The following is an 18,255-nucleotide window of genomic DNA, read 5'->3' on the forward strand; positions in this document are numbered from 1 at the left end:
AGTAACTATAAGACTGTGGATACAATAACTTTCTATTATGTATCTGAGTTAATGTTTTGATTGCTTTACTTTATGGATTCATACAAAAATAAGTACTCATTTGAATGGCCATAATTAAATATCATATGTATGAAAGAGCTCAAATGATTTATTACCCAAAAGCCACTAACTGCCTGAACACTTCATCAAATCATTAACTTGTTTTTTTTTTCAGAAATGTGCTTGCCATGTATGTAATTAATTATATGCATTTTTAAGTGACTGGACAGCAGTATATAACTACATAATTGGATCAATACTGGGCATAATTTAGTTTAGCTATTCCATTAGCTATTTTGTGAGATTTTAAGACAACTATTTTCTTTTTATTAAAGAAAATGAATAAATACTTCAATTCACATATAGTTCAGTGAATGACCAATGTGAAAAAGAAAACTTTTTATACTGACAACTGCCAGTTTTTCTAAATATACTTTGTACTTTGAAATTTTAAGACAAACATAGCTTATTTTTAATTTGTTTTCAGCTGTAACAAAGGTGGCTCCTGAACACATTGAATTGGATTGCTACTGCCTTGCAGTTTTACAGTGTTTTGTTTGTTTTGCTTTCTGAACCAAAGCATTCGAGTCATGGTGCCTACAGATGATTCTACTACAGCCAAAGTATTTTCAGTAAAAATATGGTACTCAAAATATGTACATGCACTTTACAGTATGACAAAATAATCATAGCTGTTAAACACAAGGAAACACATCCTCAACAAAGAGCAGCCCGTAATCTAAATTAAGAAGCAAAATAAATAAGATCCTCTTAGTTTTGACTTCTTCTGCCAAACTGCTTGTTGTACAGATCTCTTGGAAGTGCAGACTCTCTGCACTTCCAGAACGCTTCGTCTTCTCAGCTCCCCTCACTTCTCTCTTCCTCTCGGTTGAAGAAAATACTGCAGGATGTTGGACATATCCCTGATCTAGGCCCTACAAGCCTCTTAAATCCCATATGGCTGACAGCTGTCTAACAATTCAGACAATGAGAAGCCAGTAGAAATCTGAGATACTTTCTTTGTTATAGAAAACAGTTTAAAGAGGAATAAAATCCAGTGTCCAAGATCTTTCTGTAAAGCCACCTAATTATCTTTTCAATCTTTTGTTAAACTGCTTGACTAGCCTGCAGCTTGACATTGAGGCACTCAAGTCCTCAATATTTGCTTACGCAGAAATGACACAGTTCTTTCCACAGCACAGAGTTAAACTGGTTTCTGACCGAGATAAGGTCTCCAATATCCTTGGTGTAGCAATCTGGATAGGGGTCAAGGTAGCACTGAGCATCTGAGCATTTAGCAAAGTCCCAAAATGTTAAAATGTAGCAGCATCTAGAGACAACCTACTCAGGACTACACCATTACTCTTCCCAAGAGAGCTTCTGCCAGGCAGCCTGGGCCCAGCAGTACTTGAAATATTCTTATCAGCACTCACATGCTGGGCAGGAGCAGAAATTCTGAAGGTCTTGTCCAAAGGATGCCAAAAGCAAACAGGCAACAGGCTGATGAGGCTTCCCCTCATCTTCACACCTGCCCTTAGCAGCTATCAGGCCCAAGACATTTAACAAGCAAGTTTCAAGAACTCCAACAGGAGATGCTGTACACCAAAAACCTTCAGATTTCTCATTCTAAGGTCTCCTCCTCTAAACAAGAAGTCCTGCCTCACTCTGGGGTCCTTCATTTACCACTTAAGGGGACTGGAGTCCCCAAATTACCAATTTTGGCCACGTAACAATGCCATTTACCCTTAGCATCTCTTCATATACCCAGTCCAATGAGTCCTCTCACTCTTTTACTCGCAAGAGGGAGTAACTTCTTCAGTTCAATACACTGGCCTGAGTCAGCCTTAGAGTTCCCCTCACCACTCAGCTCAAGCATGGCTGGTCTGCTCCTCAGCACTTCACTTGCTAGGCAGTTCGTCAGGATCTCTCTTTAAGCTCTCCCTTTTCTTGACTGGCAATACTTCATTTATTTCATAAATTCCTGGACTACTGAACAGGTGCCCCCAGTAAAACAAAACAGCTCTTTGAAGACCTGCCCTTCCAGAGCAGCTTTCTGCTTTGTTTTCCATAAACAGATTTGCAACAGAAAAACACAGTCAAGCCAAAATACTCAAGATTGCTTTTTCAGGCAACCCAAAATGACTTTGTTCTTCTTCTCCCTTTTGTTAGTAGGAAAAGACACAGGCAGTTTATGTCATCTCTGAAGGCAGTGTCTTCACCTAATGTTGTTCATCTTACCCTCTTTCACTTGCAAGAAAATAACTGCTCTAGTACAAATAAATGTCAACTCCTTTCGAATGCATTGCAGCCAGTTCAGTAAGTGCAATTACAATCACATACAGCATCAGAAGTAAGTGTTAGAAAAATATTGGCTCTAATGAAATAAAATGAGAATATTCATAATAATATTTGCTGATGGAATTTACACGCAAAATCTAGTCATATATTAGTTATATGTTTTTGAAATGTTCATGAAAATCTTTGCAGCTTTTCAATGCCTAGTAAACACTGCCTTTTGACTCTTGGCAAAGAACGTAAATTAATTACCTGTTTAGTATTCTGGGTTTGTTCTAGTAAAATAAGCAGCCAACTTCCAGTGGGTCAAAATTCAAACAGAAACTCAATTCATGTAAAAGAGACCAGCTTTACTTTTCAGCCTTAAAACTTGGATACACACTATACCATCACAACAGTTTCTGTCAGCCAAGCGGGTGATAGCTATGCAAGGAAAAGCAAATATCCTTGTCGGCAGAGAAGGAGAGCATGTTTGCTATGACACGCTATGCAGTGAAGTATACCGAAACCTCTTTTACAGTATCTAGAAAGATTTCTTTAATTAAAGAACATCATATGTTCTTCCTGAAATGCATTATAAATGCCATGTGCCAAAGACCATGTACAGGCAGTCGTATAATGACCAGCATGGAAACAGAACAGCTTCATGACAAAGTACAAAAAAAACAGGAAAAAACTTCAGCAGATACCTACACCATCCAACTGGATCCAAGGAATGTTCCTCATTTGGCATAGTACTCTTCTCCCCTCCTTCCCATTTTAAGCTAGTCATTAATACTGTTTTTTTCTAAACATGTCTTATTAATTTGACTAGTTAAAAGATTTCACCAGCCTATGTTCAAACACAGCAGAAGTATTCATTGTGATATTTATAGCTACAATTTTGCATTGTCTCTATAGACAAAGATGTGAGTCAGCATGAGCCTCTGGTAGCCATAAAGCCTTTGGATTTGCCTGGAACTTAGTAACCTTCAGCAAGTCCTTAGCAAGTGCCAGTTGGAAAGCCATACTGCAAGTCTATCTGAAACTCAGCTCTTGAGGAGTGTCTCCTTCCAAAAAAGATTGAGGAAGGGAAAAGATATTAAGAAATATATAAACCAAAAATGCCCTATAATCTTGAAGGGACATGATAGCACTTAAGAGTCCTGTTTCCACTGGAAACATTCATGCTAACATTGTTTTAAAACAACCAGTTGTGATACGTGCACAGAAATTCATAGTCAGCTTCTCCATGCTAACTACAGGCTCTAGTTCAGACAGTCAACTTCTCCAGTTCATTATTAAGAAATCTCTCACCATTATACAACAACGTGACCAGACTTACCAGTTTTAGTGGTGTGATGTAAAGAAGTGCCACCTTGAAAGCCCATTTCAGGTTTCTTCCAGCTTGTTTACTTGCCTACCCTCATTTATGATACGGTAAGGTACCTAAAAAGCCCAGATGGTTTGCAACAAGTTTTCCTGGGACTTCTCCATCTTAACTAAGAATGGACAAACAGTATCAAATCTGAACAGAAGTAACTTCTCTAAGGTGTTAGTAAAAGATAGGCTTTAGCCTTGGGCTAGACATGAGCCTTGCTTTTCTTGGAAGGACAGCTGTAACACCCTTAACTGACTACCTACAAGTAAATCAAGTAATGGCTGTAGAGGCTGAGGTAAAAATAAAGATAGAAATCAGTGGCATAGAAAAATAAGATGGTAGGAGAAGTATGCATAAGTTACTGGGGATAATTTACTACTCAGACTATTAAGAAACAGAAGAGGAAGCTAAAAGTTAAGGTACTATTACAGAAATCAGTAGTTGCAAATTAGGGAACTTGTATTTGTTGGCACAAATGCTTGACCTGATCCTTGTTTCAAAGGTGGAAATTCTGGGGAAAAAAACAGAAAGTAGGATGATATAGAAAAAGACTCAGAAAAGTTGATTAAGAATTTCATTTATGTTGCACTTAAAAATCACCTTTAGTGGAAAAAATTGTAAAATACACAGTATATTAGTTGCAGCATTTAATTATCTGTCTTAATTAACTTGAATAATGCAATAATCCTATTCCTATTTAAATACAACATTTTGCATATTGAAATATGTAGCACAATTAAAGAGGAAGATTAATCCTGAAATCTATTTCTGTAGATGCTGGGATTGCAATTCAAATGTATTGATTAGATTTCATTTCTATGCACTGAAATTACTATGAATTTTCACATCACGTCAGGATGCAGAAAAATGAGAAATAATTGTCTTCTTCATTCCTCCTGTCTTTATTAGGAGATGCTATTCTGAGCCAGTTTATTGCTGTTATCACTCTAGTCACACTGATATTTGTTGCTGGGCAATGCAAAATACAATATAATGAGAAGATTACAGCAACCGCAAACATTCAGATGAGTAATGGAGGATAATTTTAAAGGAAAGAGCCAAAGCCTACAAACCTGCATATCTGAAGCCTACATACCTGAATATCTAATTACATATAGGTACCTAATTCAAAATTGCCTATTTACTACAGGCATTAAACACCTCCAGGTCATATTTAAAAGCAACAGATGGCTCGGGTTTCAGTAGCGGTTATTAAATCAATCTAACCTTCTATTTAGCTGTCACCATATGGATTAGGGATCTCCACCGTTTGGGTATCTACCTTGTACTGACGGAGACAGACTTAATGGAACGGACTCTCTCCATTAGTGCTCATGGCTGTGACCGAAGTAGTCAAATAATTGCACCATCAGGCACCCAGCCAAGACTTAAGGTATCGAGTGTTGCAGTGTAGGTTATTATAGATCTCAACCTATAATTATGTCAGTGAAAGTCAAACGCCAGAATATGTTGTTCCCTGGGAGAAAAACCTAGGAAAGCTGAGGAAAACTGCATCAGTAAATTTTTGCACTAATTTTCTATCAAATCAAAGCAACTATGGCCCACGCAGGAGGAGACACTAGACCCTTAAATAAGATCCACTGTAAGGCATTTTTGTATTATTTCTACAATTAATTTTTTTTCTTTTATTGATTATTAGTTGTATCAGACTGGAAAATCAGCTTTTGATTAGGTGTAACTGGAGAAACTTAGGTTCTGCTGCATGCCAGCACTACTGTCTTGTGCTGTTACCAATCTAATGATTTCTACATAGATGGTCAGCATCAGGCCTCTTCCTTCAAAATAAAGTTATATAAAATTCAACTGAGAATGTATACATGGGTTAGTAACAAATCATATAAGCTTGCAGGTACACGATAAAAATCGCCTTCTTAAGATCTATGGAACATGGGTGAAATGCAAGAATCCAAATTTTATGGACCTTATGTGCTGAACACATACGATCTCTCTGATACTAAGAGAGACACTGAAGGATATGAGCCTTGGGACACACGTTTAATTAATTCCTTCTTCTTCCTTATTTTCCCACCCACAAGTTCTTATTGAATCCTTTCTCAGGAAAACCAAAGGTGTCTGAGTTAATCTCCTGTAACCATCAACATATGGTTTTCCAGCACTTCATACGGTGAAAAACAGAAACTTCTTTTAAAACAAACTGCAACAGGCCTCCACTCAAAACCTGTTATATTATATTCCATTGGCCCATTTAAATGTTTGGGTTTTATTTCTCATTACATTCAGTTAAAAATCGTAACAGAACTCAGCCACAGAAACGTGGTTTTAGAACAACCACATCTTTTTCTTAGCAGCTCGTCACCTGATTTCTTTACTTTTGTGTTGTGATCCGTTCTACCCTTTGGTGCATGTGTCTGATGTTCTGCTATAGAATACTAACAAAAGCCAGGGAGAAACTCTTTGCTCCCAGATACGTAATGCAAAAATGATTGAACACTTTGAATGTTTTTTTCAAATATTTGTCTGACCTTCTGTTCTCTTCCAGAACAATGGGACAGATCCTCAATTAGTAGAAAACAATCTAATTTGTATAAGCTTACCACAGTGCTGGCAAATCTCTAGCTGCATCCAGAGTAATGTTGGGTCCAAAGAGCAAACATTGTTAATACTGCAGCAAGTGTATGATACTGTTAAGCCATTTCCCCCTCAAATCTGTACTTTCAAAATCCTTTGTGTATTTATCCATCTATGATGCGGCTGTACAGAACATCAAGTTTCACAGTTCTGATTTTTACAACAGTAAAAGCTGAAGCATCACCATTTTAATAGAAGCTTGAGACATCAAACAACGGTGCAGCCTGTTACTGTATAAGATTTAGTATACTTTATAGCAATTATGCACATAAAGTATTCTGCCATTAACATGATTTAATGCAAGTCAATTTTTAGCTCCCCTTTACTGAACAAGCAACATGTTTTTCACTAAAGCTGATCTGAAAATAAAAGGAGCAGTATAGTAAAGAAAACAATAATGTTCCATTTCTGCGGTCAGAGCTTACACACACATTTTTGAATACCTTCTGAAGATTATAAAGATATGTGTCTTTTTATAATGCCCTCATCTGGAGAACGTAGAAAAAATAGAGTTCCTGTGAAACATTTTAGAATCCATTTTCGCTGCTGCCAAATGATGGACTTTCAACAAAAGAACAATATGTCCCTGTAAGAAGGGAAAATGCTGTTTTTATGTCTCCAGGTTTGCTTTAAAGTTCAACTAGCCATCGCAATAAGCATCCTAAACAAAGTTCAGAGGTGGATATAGAGATTCTCTGTATCTAATCTTTCGTCTTTGTCAAAGATTTTGATAGCTGAGATAATTTCATAGGCATATAGTGCTTGTTAGGCACATAGTTTTTTGTTTTTTGGGTTTTTTTTTTTTTGTTGTTGTTTTGGTTTGGTTTTTTTGGTGATAGCAGCAATCAAAGCACCATTCTGATCACAACCAACTGATTAGGACGGGCTGTCTACAGCAAAGCAAATTCCCTCTCCCAATCCTTCTCGGAAGGGACATCACTCTTGCACCAGGAAGGACTCTGGTGAAATCCAATAGTGTTAATTTAAATAAGAGATGCTGTGTATGGCTTATGGCATATGAAGATAAGAGAAGCCTCCGGACAGTTAGGCCTCAAAATTCTTAGTAAAGAAATAAATACATGTGAAAAACCTAAGAGCTCTTCACAGTGTAGGCTTAGAGATGGTTGTAGAGGAAAAGCCATAGCGGAAACGCAAGTCACGGGACACTCTTATCCAACTGGAGCCCTTAGAGCTAGGAGGAAGGCTAGACTCAGGACAAGGCTCAGTTCTCATTTGGAGTAAGTAATTTATCTGTAAATAAATGAAAAATACCTGATAAGGCAATCTCGTCAAGATAAAATTATTAGTCCAAAGAAGTTATTGATTAGTCCAGGCAAAGTACTGCCATGCAACACTGTTTCTGGTTCAGGAGTTGCTTCAACAGTACACTCCTGTATTATCTTACAGGTTCCTCTGTACTATCTACTGTCTATATACAATCTAGCATTTATTTACTCAGAGAGACTGAGAAAACTCATATTCTCTAGCAACAGAATTCTCAGACTCTCATTCAAGTGCACATCAGAAAATGTTATAGAAAGCTACAGGCAATTGCAGCTATACAATGAAAATCAGCGATTTGTCCTCACAAATCTGGTCCAAAAACTCCTTCTGTGGTTGAGGTAGAAATGAACGTGGCATATAGCTGGTCATAAGTCAATTTTCCACTTAATACCTGGAGTGACTTGTATTTGACTGGTTTCTCTTTCAAGGTGAAGGGCTAATTTATTGGCTATTTTTTCTGATCAATCCTCCCTGACTTGTACCACTACACTGCAGCCATATCACCTACCTGCCTGCTTTTCCCTCTGACCTTATCTTTCCTCAACACATTCCCTATGCTAAAAGCAGTCAAGAAACCTATTTTCTGCCAGCACTTTCCTGCTTGGAAAATATTCTCCAGAAGTTGCTTCACTCCCTGCTCAGCTGTAAGCACAGTGGGAAGGTGCCATGATGGAATAATGAATCGAGACTATCCTGTCTCTCCTCAGAAATAAATAAAAACCTGTTATTTGGAATTACAACTTTCTTCAATCCCAAAAGTGCTGTACTGCAGCACTATTTAAACACAGCATTTATTTTATATTTGTATTGAGAACTATTTATCAGCAATAAATCCTACTGTGATGCTTGAGAAATCTTCGTATTTAATACATGCATTGTCTTTTTATTTTGTAAAAGACAGCATTTAACATCTCTGAAACGAATGACAAACAGTAAAATACAATTGCCGAGTGCCCTCTAGTGATTCCAGGAAAGTATAGCTCTGTCTGTGTTGCTGTTCTGCTGCTACTGAAGGACAGGTATCTACATATTTCTGCTGAAAAGTTTAACTCAGATCCCTATTTTTTTCATAGATCTTATCTTTTATGTGCATTTCATTCCTGTACTGACAAGTGTGATTTATGACATTTAGAATAAGCTCAACAGAACTATTTCAGCAGCACATGTCAACAGTAAGATGTAGCTTTTCTGTATCTTTATTAGATTTGGGAAATCAAATATGTTACATTACATTCTACCTTTATCCTTCACAGTTCTCACCAAGGACCAGTCTTGTCCTTAGTGAGGTAGCTAAACAGGTATTAAATCCTTCCTATTACTATTTCCTATTCCCTGTATACAGTACAACCTGTATCTACAGCTCCCATTGCATTGTTACAACTGGAAAATCCAAAAGCACTTGTACATTAATTTAGAATGAAGGAAAGCACGTGAAGTAAACAAATACAAAACAATAGGATGGGCATATGAAAGATGAATATATTTTCTTAAATAATTGACTACAAAATTCTGTTGGTACCAAGTGGAATGTATTTCATCAATATATTGATGAAAACCCATTTGAAAGTCTAATCCAGTCTAAACCCAGTGTTTAGACTTACCCTCCAGCCAACAGAGAGAAAAATGCACCTTTAGAAATCTGGAATTGGAGCAGGCTGGGTGGATTCACACTCAAGACGTGCCTAGTGCCACTGACTTTACAGGAAGCCTACAACAATTCAGATGCCCAGCTTCTACATGACTAAACCTCCCACAGTGCACATTTCTTAATACAGAGGCAAGTGGATAACTTAATGATGTAAGATTGTGGTTTGGGTTCATGTTAAGATGCCCAGAACTAGGGATTCCTAATGTTGATTAACTGCATCATTTGGCAAGTTCCTGGGGGATAACTGATGGCTGTGACAGATTCTTCACTCACATTTGCTCTTGCCAGGTAGCATAATAGATCCAGGCTGCTTAGACTCCTGCTTAGGGTTCGATTTGAGTTAGGATTACGGAAACATCACAGTCATCAAAGCTTCTACATATTTGTAATTGCACAATTGAGCAGTATGTATCAAGTTATGCTTTTCCCTTTCCAAACAAACCTATATTGCTCTGTCGACAAAAGAATTTACTGTTGAAGTTACAGGAGATGTAGGTAAGAAAAACAGATACAAGAGTTTATATTTTTACATTTCTAAGGCACATTGAGGTCCGGAATGAGTCCATGATTTACTGTTATTTTATTTCTCTGGGCACAAGTGCTCAGATTCTAGTTAGCATTTTATCACTTCCTCGGGTTAGGAAATGAGGCATCACAGATCCTGTAAGACTGCAGTGCTGGGTAAGTAAAGGGTGCTATACTGACAACCAACATCAGTAGATTCCCAAGTGCTGTTCTCTCTGGATACGAAGCAGCGTATTTCTTCACACGTGGAATATCCTAGTTCGAGTTAGGTGTATGATTAGTGCTAGAAAAGGAAGGTACCACAAATACTGAATAACCTGTGACATTCTGAAAGTTCCAGGAGCCCTACTGAACCTCCTACGTTTTCCTTCTTTTTTGGCAGCCATGTATTCATATACTATATTCTAGCACAGATTTCGTATCAAGGTGAGGGCTCGGGTTCATCTGCTGGCTAAAAAAGCCAGAGACTGCAGATGCAGAATGACTGCAGTATTTCTTACATGTTCTAGAGAAGGGACACATGGGATGGAATTAATAGCTCTGAAACAAGCATTCTGGTTCTTAGGTTACAAGTGTATTCCTAGAATGATGGAAGATTCGAGTCAATGTTAGGGGTAGCATCACATTTAGGAAGAACTGTGACGGTATAACATTTTATGACTCTTAACATTTTGCAGTTTCCAGGAGCTCAGTCAGAAAGAGCATGCACAAATTCCAAGCTATCACTCTTTCTTTCTTAGCATCAGTAAGCCCCACTGTTTTGATAAAATTTGACTTAGCTTAGACTCAAGGTTGAGGCTTGAGAAAAGGGTAAGATTGGCTCCCAGATCTGCTCATTTCACAGATTTAAAGTGGGGCATCAGAAGGTTCCTATGAAGCACTTCTACTGTGTGCTCTACATCTTTCAGAGGACTGAACTTCTGAGAGCTCTGCCAGTGCAACATGAGGAGATTTCCAGCCATGATTCCTTCTTTCTGGTCATTAGTTTAAAGGAAATAAGAAAACAGGAGAGAAGAGTTACAGTGTCTGCACTGAAGTGTGTGCTCATTCACAGGAAAGTGCATCAGATAAAAATAGCAGCATATGTGAACTGGAGATTTATCATTGCAAAGTCTTAGGAAACCAAAGACTGATGACAACTAAATGTATGACTGTTGCCTGGCAACCTTTCCATCAACAGCCCTCCTTGACAAAAGACGAAGATATTTTTCTATCCTAGGTTATTCCAACAGCAGCAAAATGGAAAATGCTATATTCATTAAAAATAACAACAAAAAAAAAATCCAAATTCCTTTTTCATTTTGGTCCAAATCTAGTCCTATATTTTCTCAAACATTCTGCCCCACAACATACTGATACATCAATCATAATATAGCAACACAGGATAAAAACAAGTTTTTTTTTTTTTTCCTTCTGCCTCTCTTTTAGTCTCTGCTCCTTGAAATGCAATAGGATTGATCTGAAAGCTACACCATAACTTGTCAACTATGATCAGGGTAAATTACAAGCATAAATTATCACTTTTATGCTGTAAAAGCATAAAGCCAGCCCAGAAATTTTTGAAAAAAAGACTTTTCTTTTTCTATTCCCTTGATTCTGCTTCTGGTAGGTTATTTCCCATGCAAAAGGTTGCTGGTCTTTAGCAGGCTTTTTAATCAAACCCAGTTGCGATTTCAGTCAAGTTTGGGATTACTTTTGACACACCAGAAATCACGTGATTTTCAGACAGTTTATGAATCTATAAACTGCATTAAAAAATAAACAACTCATACAACGTATGTCTTGAAGTATGAATAATTCAGATTTCTTGCACTGCTTCACAGTTGATTTTTTAAATAAAATTCCATGTTATTTATGTTAGCTTTAAAAATACACTGCTTGTGAAAAAGATATGCTAACCTTGTAAGTAGTACATAAAATGATGTGTAAGTAGCTGATAAGGATTCATTAATTTTATTAATGTTACTCTAATGTCATTTTACTTCGTTAACTTTACTGTTACTTCTGGGAGATAGAGGAGGAAAATGCTTTCTTCTGATGATGGAGCATCATGAGAGCATCATATTCTGTAATCATGGCTGCTGCATGCACCTGATTTCAGTAACATTGAGTTCAAGACTATAATTACCAGGTTTCTCTATGGATGAGTCAGTCATCTAACTGTATGATGTAATTTGATTGATTACCATGGTATAACATTTGCAAATCAAGCACTGTAGGATAGACATTTTCTGGTTCTATACTCACATAACTGACTTTTTCCTAGAGCACATATACTTTTTGTGTACACAACTATATAGCCTATAGAGGCTGTGAGTGAAATTACCGTTAAAAAAAAAAAAAAAAAAAAAAAAAAAAAAAAAAAAGTAGAAGTAGCAGTGTTAGTTTTATTTCAATCCATTTCTTGGCTCAATGGCAGTTTTCTGGTTTTCTACCTCCTGAATCCATATTGTAAAAAAAGGTGCAAAAAACTAGACCTCTCTCTCTGAAACTGTTATTCCACTTTACTCATCATGTAAAGGGTTTACTATGGAGTAGTACCAAACTGTTTACTACCCTGGGGATTGAGAGAAGCCTCTGCAGGACCTGCAGTGTTCACCTGGCATCTTACTCACAACGAGGCGAAGCAGGAAGATCTCACTTAATTGTCAGTCCCAGACAGTCTCTCTGTCTGCCCAGGACTGAGGAATACAAAACACAAATGCTCATTCTCTCTGTGAAGATACTAGACTTTCATCCCACCCACCCAGTCCAAGAAACTTTTAACCATCGCTGCAATAGCAATCCTGCACTGCACACACATCTGAGTCAGCACAAAGTGACAGGCTTGAAAAATAGCTAGAAGAAACTGATGGCAGGTCTAAAGCATCATGTCACTAGAGAAATTACTTCTCTAAATTTGAGAAGCTTGCTTTCTGTATGACAAGGAAATGTTTGAATGACTGAATTTTGAAAAAATTTATGAACATTGATTTATAACCTCTTGCACTTTGTCACTAACCTTTCTATGTATAAGATAGCTGTAAAGACCTTTGGAAAATAAATATACACTGTAATGGAGAAGTTTATTTTCCATTTGCTGCAATACTAGTAAAAATGTCTTTTAATAAAAATAGTATTTCTTAGTGTGAAAGGCATGAAAATCGTATCAGTCTTTGAACTGTCTTTCTCATCCCTCAATGACAGCAAAATTTGGATAGCAGTTTGGAGAGTTGAAGAGTAATTCACAGGTTTACTTACAAGTTTGTTTACATGAAATCGAGCTGTTTAAGAGTCGAAAAGGTTCACTGTATTAAATGGAAGTGCAGGAAAGATTTCAGATTTCTATTTTCTTGTCATCGTTCTGCTTTATTTTCTCTTGTGCTAGCCACAACATTTAAAAAATATTAGCAGTAGAACTTTTGCCACAGTAAAGAATGATATCATCACTGAGAAGGTTAATGAAAAATGGGATAACGTTACTATGAAATATTTATGAAAAAGTGTAACATTCATTTTCTGAACAGACGCTGGCTTGTTTTAGGCATATTAATTTAGGTAAAGCTCCCACTAAATGCAGCACTGGCTAGCTAAACTTTACATAGTAATCACCCTGCCAAATAAAAGCTGCAGCTAAATAATTCACTAAGTGTGAGGGCTGATTAGAAATTCAATCTGATAAGAAGCTAATGCAAGGATATGATGAGCTAGTAAAACGTTTTTGGAGAATGGCAGCACACTTGAAATTGCCTACATTCTGCAAGCTTTTGTCAGGTTTCCCATAAATAACATGCAACTACATGATTATGAGGATTGCTTCCATAGTCAATACTATCTGAATGAATGAAAGTATTCCATGTATTTTGTAGTGCTAACTGTAATTCTAAATGGAGCGCAGACAAAAGTAGAATTGGTCTTTAAGAAGCAACAACCACAGACAGGCTACAGGTAAGACATCTGCCTACGAATATCTCATTTAAAACCCATGAAAGCTAATGGAAATATCCTCAGTATTTAAAACGGACTTTGCATTAAAATCTTAGTATGAAATACACAAAAATAACTGACAGTTTATGGAGGTGATTATGACTTAAGAAAATATTAGGAAGATAAATTCTTAAAATTTCTATAAAAACAAGGTTGTTTTCTATACCACGCCAGTGTTCATCATAATCTCTACCATGCCCTAATCTTTCTTAAAATATGCTGACATACCAAATAAATGATTATCACTAAAAAACATCCAATTAACAAAACCCTTTTTTTCCAATGAAAAAATAAGCAAAATCCATTCTAATAACCAGAACAAAACTTAAGGAAAATGCATTTTTAAGATAATGTCTTAAAATACATATCCAAAACATTGTGTCATGTGAAGATGTTCTGAAAATTTTAACAAGTAACACGTAATTTCAGGAAAATGTGTGGAAAAGAAATGAAAACCTTTAGAACTATACGCATCTTTCAGCTCCGAGGGCCTTGCTTTATTCCCTGGTAACATTTCCATATCTGCAATATAAAAGGCAGGAAGAAGCTCCTGCTCGTTCTGTTTGTGTCAGTTCACGTTAATACGAGATCCTGCTCCCTGCAGAGGAGCCTCCGCAGTCCTACCGTACTGCCGTGGAAACTCCGGGGCGCTGGCGGCTCCGCGCGGGCTGCCCGGGCTCGGCTAGGCCAGCTGAACACCAGCAGCTCACAGCAAACACCTGGGCCCGGACCTCCACAGCACCCTTATCGCCGCAGGAACGCCGAAACGAAACCTTTGGGCTTGCACGAAGAGTAACCCAATCACGAACGTTCTGCTGCGAAACAAGATGCTAGATCTGTCCACGCTGCTTTATTCATGGTGAGGGCGGCAGTCCCCCAGCGTAGCAGGCTTTGGCAGTGCTCAGCACAGCACGAGGCCGGGAGAGCAAGAGCGGACCAAGTGCACGCGACAAGCCTCCAAGCTCAAACGGCTTCAACTCCAGTGGCAAGGTATTCTATTTGAGACCTCTTTTACATGCTGATTAAAACAATTAGCAATGCTTAATGCCTGTGTAATTTTTATCTTCGGGCCACCTAACGCAGTTAATAAAATCTCTAGTTCTTCCTCCTCTCCTGCTTTTCTCCTCGGTTTTCTGTTTTCAACACAGAAGCCCTGAAGCATACTGAAAATTTCTGCATCAAGTTCTCCATCACACTGACTTCTGAAAATTGCTGCTTGGCTTTCTCATTATGTTTCTTCAACTCGATTGGAATTTTCCCGTGCCATAGTGTCAGAGAAGACACTTCGACAGCGTCAGACCGCTTTCATCAGCAGCAAGGCCCTAAGCACAGCGTGCTCGGAGAACGTACTTGCTCCTGTACAACTCCAAAGACTCCGGAGAAACCTCTGACTGGACAGAGGTATGTGAAAAGCAGGTAAAAGAGGATATAAACAGACCAAATAAATTTCCATTCCCTCATACAACAGAAATTCAAGCAGAAGATTACGCATTTAAGTGGCAGTGTGATCCAGCCCTCGAGATGATGGTACAGTCTTTCCAATTATTGTGATTACAGAGAACAAGAGAAAAAAAATTACCTTGTAACCCTTATAAAATCACTACTTCTAAAGGTAAAAAGAAAAGGGTTATAAATCTTAAGACTTAAGGGTTTTTTTTTAAATAAAAATTCAGTGCTTTAAACTCAACTGACCAAAATTAACTTTCTTTCAAGTAAACTGTGCCCCAAACAAGAAGACTTAATCCAATTCTCAAAGCTATAAACACCTAATTTTATATAAACCAGACAAAAATTGTGTATCTGTTTTCTATTTTATACCTGAAGAACATTATCATAAAATACTACATTAATGCATTAAGTTGATTGGTTAAAATGCAGGCTACTTAAAACTTACAGAGCATCATCTAAACATTAGTAAACTTGAAAAATAGAACTATAAAATCCTCACTGTGCTTATATTAATGCAGGTAGAATTTCAAAACAAACAAACAAACAAAAACTGGAAAAAAGTCATGAATTTAATGGACAGAAAGCTGCAACAGAACACCTTACTATGGCATCTGGTCGGTGATGTCTCCTGCAAGGTCGTGTGTGCCTGATGTCCTGAGCACGGTGGACTGGAGTGCTGCAGCAGCACTTTTCCAAATTGGCATCTATTTGTATGCCTGACTTTTTAAAATCTAGGTGGGATGGATCTTTATGGAAAAAATACATAGAAAATATATTTGATCAGGTGTTAATTACAGTAATGTTGACTACTCTTCCAAATTTAATGTTTAATTTTTTTTTGAAAAAAAGGTATTTATTAAGAAGCTGTGATCACCTAGTATCATGTGCTTAATTTTCTCAATTGTGAATTTGCAATTGTACCTTCGTAACCCATGGAAGAAGCAAAATCTGTATGATTGTAGCAAGTATCCGTTCTCCCAGACACTGTTATATCAGAAATTCTCCATTAACCTACCACAGGTAACTCAACTTCAGAATTTGCCACCTAAAGCATTCAACATACATCAGCACTTGACAGATGACAGACATTGTTCATCCTTCCACTATGCTCTGAATATACGGGAACTGGCAGTAGCATAAACCAAAACGAAACAAAAATGTTACCTGAATTCAGTATTTATTTGAAAATATTTAGGAAATGCATTCATACTTTCTATTACATTTTATGTACTGTAGCGTTATGATTATTTTTATTTGTAACATACAAACAGCTCACAGCAAATGAACTTCTCTCTTTCACCTAGTATTTTCACTACAATTTTCCTCTCTTTCATATTAGCGAGTCCTGTGTTTTCTGCCTTTCTGTGACATAAGATGGTGCTTCGGAGATAATTTTTAAAGATTTTCACTGTAATTTGAAATGCACAAAATTGTCATATCCAAATTACCTGCTATATACAGAGGCGTTAGTAATGTAACAATTATGTGGGTTAAAATGTAAGCAGAATTGAATTGTTTCATCAAATTTAAAATGATTAAGCAGAAGTGATTTTGATTAGCTTGCTCTATTACCTTCACAACAATCGTAAAAAAATACAGGGGATATTACTAACAATATCTAACACCAATACCAGGCTCACTACCTTTTTCACAGTAACTGGTTATTAAACAAAGCACTTCCAAATTCTATATACAAAACAAATGAAGGTGATAAGAGCTTGCTACAAGCAAAGTTATCTGATCTACATTCCAAAGCCAAGAGCAGAGGGAATGGTGCCTGTCTTGATTGATTGATACTGAAATGCTGCGAGGTTCTCTGTTTTTTTAACTTATCAGCAAGATCCTTGATGCAGAAAGGTCTCAAATTGCAAAGTGGGAAAAGAAATTTTGATGGGGTGGAAGCTACAATTTCTAGGTAAACTGGAAGCAGAGGGCAACATCCCTTGGTAGCACGCTATATAACAACTGATGAGATCTTGCACTCCATCCACAGCAGCTCATTCTGAAAAGACAATCTCAAGAGGGGAGCTTGAGCTCTTCAAGCAAGAAAGAATCAAATTTTATATAGATTATGAAATGATTAGACAAAAACATAGGATAAAATGTCATAATCCTAAAAAGAAAGAGCATGTATCTCAACAAACACTCTTAACTCAACCAGATCTCAACAAACACTCTAACTCAACCGGCACCTTCAACTTCCAAGATGCCCTTACAAGCATCATGCTAACTTAAGTTAATTTAGGGTAGCTAGTGAATGAATCAAGACTGTAATAGCAATGAGTCATGAATTTAATAAAAGGCAAAACTTAATACACATATACTTTCAAATATTTTTCAACTAAATTTTTTTTTTATATACGCTATAAAATAATTCTCAAGGAACATTGAGCAGAAGTTGGATTCTATTTTGATAGGCTTTGCACTACAAAATAAAGACAAAAAAGGGGTACTGTCTGGATCTAGTTGGCAATTTGTGGTAACAGCTAGAGTAAAGTAAAGTACAGATCTGCTGTTTTGATCCTTGGAAAGATCTATATTGCAGTAAGTCACCTATGTTGTGAAATAACTACATAATAAACCTTACACTCTTAAGAACTATTCTACATGGTTCAGATCAAAGGACAATTTTCATCATACAGATACACAAAAAAGGATTCATACCACCTACCTTGTGGCCATAAAGCTATACAGTAGACTAGGCTTTCTCTATTGCCCCTGCAATTCCCAGAAAAAGAGAGGGACGCTTCCCAGAGAAGAATTCAAAAGGCAAATCCAAGGTAGGCGCTCCAAGTTTCTCCTGAAAAAAATCCTATCAGTGATTATAAAAGGGATGTTATAACACTTGTATGTGAGCTTCACATTCAACTGCAAGAGCAGCTTCATAATATAAACTCGTAAGTTCTGTGCCAATGAGAAAAAGATGCTCCCCCATTACCAGATGCAGTTTTATTCAACTTTGTTGCATTGGCATTTCCAGATGTAACAAATTAGTGGAAACAAAACTGTCAAAACAGCAACAGCCAGATGAAAACAGTGGAGGCTGAAAGATTAAGTAGCAAGGATAGATCCATCAACT

This window comes from Rhea pennata, chromosome 12 (assembly GCF_028389875.1).
Source record: "Rhea pennata isolate bPtePen1 chromosome 12, bPtePen1.pri, whole genome shotgun sequence".
Taxonomy (NCBI): Eukaryota; Metazoa; Chordata; class Aves; order Rheiformes; family Rheidae; genus Rhea; species Rhea pennata.